General features: G+C 41.8%; 1 pseudogene; it reads right to left on the minus strand.

The window, feature by feature from the left end:
• Positions 1–4,042: 4,042 nt before the first annotated feature.
• On the minus strand, positions 4,043–4,552 carry LOC147451896 (uncharacterized; annotated as a pseudogene).
• Between the last annotated feature and the right edge of the window lie 4,022 nt (positions 4,553–8,574).

Raw genomic sequence — 8,574 nt, forward strand, 5'->3', positions numbered from 1 at the left:
GCTTGTAGCCTAGCCTATTGCTCATATGAGAATTTCTTCAAATCAAGCTTTGGTACTGAGGTGGTGGCTTAATGGCTCCAAGTTGAACTTGACCTTGAGGGGCACTAGAAGTAGCATTCTACTTCTAATAATTTGGTAGATGACCACTTGCTCCAATTTCTCCCTTTGCTCTGTAACCATCTCGACTTAATAACGTGCTAGAGCATGTTAGGCCTTTGTATCTGGGTCATATAGTGTTTTCTTGCCCTTAGTAAGAAAACCATCTCGACTTAATAACGTGCTAGAGCATGTTAGGCCTTTGTATCTGGGTCATATAGTGTTTTCTTGCCCTTAGTAAGCCATGCCCTTGCGAGATTGTGAAATTATAGACACTGTATGAATCCATCTGTTGGATCTGTTTGATTTGCTTTGATCCAAGATTTGAGTAAGAACTCAACCATTTCTTTGAACTGGCATTTAGAGGTGGCTTTATTGGCAAGTACCTTCTAAAGATTCTTTGATGCCTCTATTAGCAACTATAGTAACTCATTTGTATATTTGATCAATAAACTAATTTAAGCTCACCATCGGGCCATCATGACCTAGAAGTTGATGAGATCATCCTTCAATTCTGACACCGTGCTTTTCTATTCCGTGTCATTCAAGGGTAATTTCTAGGAAACCCACAGTACCTTGCTTGTTCATACCATTCCCATATCTGGTCAACAATTTTGATGTAGTGCATGTGATCAGTGGGTTTGTTGTAGTTGGGTAGAGAGCTTGTTCATACCATTCCCATACGTGGTCAACAATTTTGATGTAGTGCATGTGATCAGCCGGTTCGTTGTGGTTGGGATAGAGAGCTTGATAAAACTTGGGGAGCTCCTCATCCTTCATGGAAAGTGTGTATATCAATACCAGTGAGTATGGTACTATTTCAATGTAATTGAGGACTATGTAATTTTCCTCATGCAAATGTTTTTAAGGGCTGGATCATGTTCTCTAAGTGTCATTTGAGTCCTTGGGCCTTGACTGGCTAGATGCATTATTCTTGAGTAGGGTTGCGACCCAAGGATCCAAGAGTATTTTGGCTATTTTCATCTTCACTAAAAGTGCTTTGAATTTTCTTCTAATATCTTGCATACATTTGTAAGCTGGCTTATTCCCAAGTAATACTTCCATTAATATCCCTAAGGTTTGGATGCTTATAGTAAGCTGTTTAGTTTGGGGATTCACTTGGAGGTCATACTATGTGAAAATGAATTCAGGTATTCATTTCAAAACTTGAACTGCGTTAGGATACTTTGGAAGGTTGCAAGTCCTTTGCTCACGATAATTGATAAGTTTCCATTTCTAAATAAAGTACTTGGCACCCACATACAACATCTAATATCTCTCTAGCTCCTGATAAACATTCTCATTCTCTTGGAGGAATGTTCGGATGTGGAGTGCCTTCTCTTTGTGTAGACTCTTGCTTGGACTTCGAGATTGATTTGAGAATTTAGAACTACGATGTGAGTCTGGATCCCTTTGAATAGATTGTCCTTTGTCTTTGCATGTTAGCATCATCTGTTGCTAGACTTTAGGTTGCTGATATGGAGGTGCATCCTCGTGCCCTGCCTTGGTTTGGTCATCTTGAGTGCTAGGTGTTTGATCAGATGGGCCTTGACAAGCTCCAAGCCCTCCCTTGGTTTGATCATCTTGAGTGTCAAGTGTTGTGGGACGGGTTTCTAACGTCATTCCTATCTTATTGTAGACATAGCAAGAACCACGAAGATAATTGTCAATCCATGGGATGAAGCTGACTCGACCAGTGCATAGAGGCTACAAGAGGTTGTCAATCTCTTGTAAAACAATAGACAACTCGCATCTAACTCAAGCTACACGCAGATGACCGAAGTCACCAAAAGCTAGTCACTAATCGACAAACAAATCATGACCGTTTAGCTTTGTATCTTTTTTCCGGGCAATGTAAATTTAAGTATTCTCTCTTAGTTTCTCTCCATTTGTTCTCTGTAGGTAAAATTTGTGTGGTTGGTTGAAAATCCCCATTGCCCACTGATGAGGTAGAGCACATTGATCGCCAGCTTCCTTGCTACAATGTCTCGCTTCCCAGTCCATAGAGGTTTGGTAGTAATTGTAGACTTCAACATTGTGCTTGCTTGTGTGCATGATAAGCGCAAAGGATTGGTTCCAGATTTAAACACATTGTCCTTTGATAGAGTAAAGGGGGATGATACCGTCACTTACTACGTACAGAAAAATGCAGAATTATTCTTGCTTGGAATCAGTTAGATGGCAGAGACTTTTATGTGATTGACGCACGCTTGCCACAATCTTGAGAAGGGTATGGACAAGTGCCTATCTCAGGCCCAACATTGTCTGAGTGGGTGGCTGGCACAGAACTGCTACCATGTTAGCAGTAGGGAATTTGAAAACCCCCCAAAGAAAATGTTTTTCAAAAAAATTGAAACCTTTTCGCACCTCTTTCCTAAGTTCAATAAGTCTAACACTTTACTACTGGATGATTCCCTTTATAAGATGTACTTCAATGATCCCAGTAACTTTGTCATTCTGCCTGGGATAGAAAATAAAAATGAGAGGCAATGGGAAAATTTCCTCAAAGAAGATATTGCCTCATTTATAATACAATGGGCTAAGACTCTTGATAGAGCCAAGATTGTTAGGGAATGTCCATTTGATGCCATGACGAATGAACTTGCACAAATGAAATGGAATCTGGCACATGGAAAAATAAGGGCACAACATGAAATTCTTGCACCGAAAATGTCAGGTCGAGCAACCAATTATAAGCGGCCGCATCGGCAAGAATGGCCAGAGCAGTCTACTAACTAGCTGACTTCACTCCTTGAAAAAGCTAACTCCCTATAAAGCAAACTATTCTTGTATCTAACTTGAATATTCTATGAAGAATTTTGAAAGTCAATAGTTACTACTGCTGTCAATTGGAATTTGTGTTAAGTGTTGGTTAAGTGGTCAACTGGTTTAAAGTGGGTGGTGGTCAAGTGGTCAATAGTTCTTGTCAAGTAGTATAAAGTGCTTCAAAGTGCTGGTCAGGGGGTCAAAAATGCTGGTCAGGTGGTCCTAAGTGGTCCAAAGTGCTAGCCATGTGGTCCTAAGTGGTCCAAAGAGTTGGTCAAGTGGTTCATAGTGCTTGTCAAGTAGTATAAAGTGCTGATCAGGTGGTCCAAAGTGGTCCAAAGAGCTGGTCAAGTGGCTCAAGTGGTTGTTAAGTGGTGGTCAAGTAGTACAAAGTGTTGTCCAAGTGGCTTAGGGGTTTGGTCAAGTGGTTCAAAGTGCTAGTCAGGTGGTTCAAAGTGCTTGTCAAGTGGTATAAAGTGTTGGTCAAGTGGTTCAGGGGGGTGGTTAAGTGGTTCAAGGGGCTTGTCAAGTGGTATAAAGTGCTTAAAAGTGCTAGTCAGGAGGTCCTAAGTGGTCCAAAGAGCTGGTCAAGTTTTTCATGGGGCTGGTAAATTGTGGTTAAGTGGAACAAAGTGTTGTCCAAGTGGTTCAGGGGGTTGGTCAAGTGGTTAAAAGTGATGGTCAGGTGGTTCAGAGTGCTTGTCAAGTGGTATAAAATGATGGACAAGTGGTTTAGGGTGTGGTCAAGTGGTTCATAGTGCTTGTCAAGTAGTATAAAGTGCTGGTCAGGAGGTCCTAAGTGGCTTAAAGAGCTGGTCAAGTGGTACAGGGGGTTGGGAAAGTGCTCAAAAGTGCTTTTAAGAGTTTTGGGGGTTGGTAAAGTGGTTCAGGGGGGTTGGTAAAGTGCTGGTCAAGTGGTCAAATTCTCAAAGTGCTTTCAAGTGTTTTAAAAGACGTCTTTTATCACTCTGCTGTGAAAAGTGCTAGCTTTTTGGCAAGGGTGATTAGCTGCAATTTTAGAGGGCAGTAGTCACGTGATCCCCCCCACCCCCCAAGTTTGATGTAATTCTTCCAGACTCACTTCAATATAGTTCACTGCCTCCTTTCTATTTTCATATTAAAAAAAAGTACTAGCTATTGTTAGAAGTGCTGGCCAAAGTCAAATTTACAGAGATAAATCTTACAAGTTCTTCTTTGGGGGCATGTTGTTATAGGTTTGCTCAAATATGTCATTTGACATATCATATACATTATGCTCACCTTCCCTTGGGGACATGGAAAACCTGATTCATCGCACTAGATGGGAGTAGATTAGAGCGGGCTTGTTATCCAAAAGGACATAAGTATCATCTCGGCCATTTACCTTGTCATAGAATAGGCCCTCAACCACATACAAATTTTTCTTAATGATATTGTGCCATTGATCCTTTTCCTCTGTTTTGGCCAGGTGCTTTGTGTTGGTGCATTTCAGGACGTAGAAGTCTGCACCTAACTCCTCTGCAGTCACTCTGCAAAGTTCTGGCCATCCATCAAGGCATCGCTCAGGTCATTGTGCTGGCCAACATACATGGGGGCGTATTCATCCTCATCCTTGCTCGACGCTTCTCCATCACTTTCATCCGTAACTGTGGGTTGTATTTGCAAATATACCCACCCCTGCACATGATCTTTGTTGGCACATCTCCTCCATTGGCCTTTGATGCACGCACCCCAAAAGCAAGGGAGCAATCTGTGCCTTAGTCCGTGCATATCCGTCTAACTGTAGGCATTAACACAGTGCCAGGATCAAGACCCTGTCATGCGCTTGCAATCCCACTCTATAAATCTATTGAGATCACAGAGCTTGACCTCCTAGAAAGCACGATTGACTTTCTTGCATGTCTGTGGGCATTGATTTTTGAGTTTTGCAATGAGGAATGCAACAACGCTTGAAGCGTTATGCAGCTCCTACCCGTCAGATTCAACTGCTCATGTGTGAGGGCTCTTTTGACCATTGCGCCAGCCCCGTCATGTTCACCCTTTCCATGGCCTGAAGCAAAGAAATTGTGAGTCATTTCAACACCTGTCATATTGAAGAATTGTGCAACAAAATAGAATGACCGCCTTGCTTTGAATTTGTGACGCAACACCATCCGACCACACCCAATGTCGCTTGACACTATAGCCGTGTCTTTTTAGCCATTCATTGTGCGAAAGAAAACAGTGCTGCACAAACAAAGCATCATGTGTCTTGTCCTCAAAGATGTAGAAGTGAGTCATCTTTTGTATAGCACCAAGCGCATAATCACGTAAATATGAAATGTGAACAAAGATTATGACTTGAGATGAATACCAATGCATTGACTGGATCTCCTTTTGCACCTTGAAGGAGTAATTCTCTGCAAAATTCACTACAAACACCACTACATTGTCAGGAAAATTCACTACAAACACCACTCCTTGAACTATTGAGCTTGCCACCTATACAAGTAGTTGTGTTTGATGAACTTCCCTAGTTTCCCTCGGAGCACAGAAATGAAACTCATCGGACTGGGTCACTGAACCACGACGTCTTTTCGACATTTATCTAGACCTTCTTCATCCTTTTCTTGTGCAGGAACCTTGTCAAAAAACTTGACAGTCGTTCTAAAGATACCCTCACTCTCTTCAACGGGACACAACAAGAGCCTTTCAATCCCGCAATCACTACATGCTCCCAAAAGACATTTGGTGTGGTGAAAAGCACTATCAATTGGCTTTGGACACAATACAGACTCCCATAGTTTTGTCAATGATGAAAAATTGGTTTTTGATGTTGTGCATTATTGCGCTATTCCACCACTCAGACTGCACACAAGACACCTGCAAAAACATGACGTTTCATGTAGCTCGTATCTTCCATGACGCATCTGATTTAAGCCTTCCTTCAAGCAAACAAGCTGAACATGGTATTCACAATAGCAGGTGTTGCGGTCCTTCAACTTACGTACGAAGTATGGTTTCAGACCCTCAAAGCATCTAAGGGACATCCTAATGTTAGGATTAGCCTCCTAGAACCGCACGTACAAATCCCTCTACCACACAAAAGACATTTAAAAATACTATAAAAAGTATTGAAATCTAGTTGCAACACTTACACACTCTAAAGCACTTTTAAGCACTTTACAGCACTCTAGGGCACTTGAAAGTATTGTGAAGCACCACGTGGAACTTTCAAGCAACTTGTCATGCACTTTGGTGCCCTTTGAAGCAATTTGAAACACTGTAAAGCACTTCAGTGCACTTTAAGAGCACTCTGAGGCACTTTGTGGCACTTGATAGCACAATGAAGCACTTTACCAGTACTTTGGTGCACTTTGAACTACATTGGTGCACTTTGGAAGCACTCTAAACTACTTGGTGGAACTTTAAAAGCACTTTGTGGCACTTCAAAGCACTCTGTGGCACTTTCAAGCACTCTGAAGCACTCGAAAGCAATTTGAAGTGCTTTGAAACACTTTGAAGCACTATGAAACACTTTTGGGCACTTGAAAGCACTCTGAAGTGCACTTGGAGAACACTCTAAAGCATTTTGGGGCACTTTTAAGCACTTTAGGGCACTTGAAAGTATTGTCAAGCACTGTAAGGAACTTTCAAGCACCACGTGTCACTTTCAAGCAATCTATCATGCACTTTGGTGCCCTTTGAAGCACTCCGCAATACTGTAAAGCACTTTGGGGTACTTAAAAGCACTCTGAAGCACTTCAATGCACTTTAAGAGCACTCTGAGGCACTTGATAGCACACTGAAGCACTTTACCAGCACTTTGGTGCACTTTGAACTACATTGGTGCACTTTGGAAGCACTCTTGGCACTTCAAAGCGTTTTGAGGCACTTCAAAGCACTTTGAAGCGCTTTGAAACACTTTGAAGCGCTTTGAAACACTTTGAAGCACTATGCAACACTTTAAAGCACTCTAAATAGCACTTCAGTGCTATTTAAGAGCATTCTGAGGCACTTTATGGCACTCTACAGCACTCCAAAGCACTTTAGAGTTAAGAAAGCACTCTGAAGAACTCTAAATTACTTTGTGGCACTTTCAAGCACCATGAAGCACTTTAATGGACTTTGGAAGCACTTTGAAATACTATGAAGCACTTTTTAGCTCTTTCATGCACACAGAGATGCACTTTTATGGCGCTTTCAAGCATTTGCAGGGTCTAAGTGATGCACTTTGAAGCATTTGAGACACTTATAAAGCATTTCAAAGCTTTTGCAAGCACCCGAAATTACTAAGTAAAGCATTGAGACACACTTTCAAGATGTTCTGGCTAATATACCTGAGGTAAATGGAGGAGATGCATGGGATGTACCACATGTGCCCTCCTGTCGATTCTCTTTCGAATGACGTCTTTCTTATTTGGGGAGATGCGGGTTTCCATTGACCAGAATTGAAACACAATTTCTCTGATTTCGATTGGTAAGGTACTGGTCCTATGCTGTTGACATTGACACGTAAGGGAAGTAACCCCTCCTCCATATCGATTTTTTGCAGTCAAAAACTGGCTCCCGTGACATTTCTTCGAGGAAGTCCTAATGCCTTCGCAACATCATTATTGCTCATTACATTGTCAGCCCCATTGACTCCATTGAGGCATGCCATGCCTCAGACAATGTATGACAAATGTTAGAGAAGATTAGCCTCCCAATTGTCTCCGATGTGGGTTGCAACACTGAGAACATTGGATGACTGAGAAGTTTCTATAGAATGCTCCATTGAAGACCCTCGAAAAGCCCGTTTGTTTGATCACGCCAACACTTAGCAACTGCCCTACATATTTTCTTTGCCTCCTGCTCATCAATGTCACCATCCTCTCGTGCTCATGCCATCCTTTTTTGCATGTTTCTTTGTTCCCTCTTCTTTGCAGCCCAGTAGTTTTGTAGACTCATCAAAAGATCCCTTGAGATATGCTGTGTAGCAGATAATGGAGGAAGGTAAAGGGGGTTTATACTGCCATTATGAGTATTATGTGATTCCATGTGGGAATGTGCGAGGATGCTATTGACATGACAATGAAGACAGTCAAAACAGTGCCATAGTATCTATATATATATATATATATATATATATATATATATATATATATATATATATATATATATATATATATATATATATATATATATATAGAGAGAGAGAGAGAGAGAGAGAGAGAGAGAGAGAGAGAGAGAGAGAGGGAGAGAGAGGTTTTGTTGAAATTGAATATGACCGGCAATGAGGAGCTGATTGATGTGGCTTTTTGTTGTGCCCGCAAGCAGTTGCAGTAGCTATGGAGGACTGAGAGAGAGAGAGAGAGAGAGAGAGAGAGAGAGAGAGAGAGAGCACTGAGCCTGCACGAGCCCCACAACGGAGGCTATAGAGAGAGAGAGATAGGGAAGAGAGAGAGAATGGGACCAAGAGGTGGAGGGACCCATTGAGGCAGCATTGCAGAGAGCCTAGAGGAGTGGCGGCGAGAGGGAATTTTAAATTGCACAAGCAGTTTGCTACTTGAAGATTTAGTATTAAAGTGAAATGGAAGTTCCAGCCCGCCTAAATTCCAACCTCTCAACCAAAAAGATTTTATCTTTCCTTCATATGAAATGAAAATGAATAACCCACCACCAATTTCATCTCCTCCCAACGGAGTGTCCAAGACACTCCTTTTTTGTACCACCTAAACATGCTATCACCCAGGAGTAGGGTAAGTAGAATCC

The sequence above is a fragment of the Adiantum capillus-veneris genome, chromosome 8 (assembly GCF_014529385.1).
Source record: "Adiantum capillus-veneris isolate H3 chromosome 8, ASM1452938v2, whole genome shotgun sequence".
NCBI lineage: Eukaryota > Viridiplantae > Streptophyta > Polypodiopsida > Polypodiales > Pteridaceae > Adiantum > Adiantum capillus-veneris.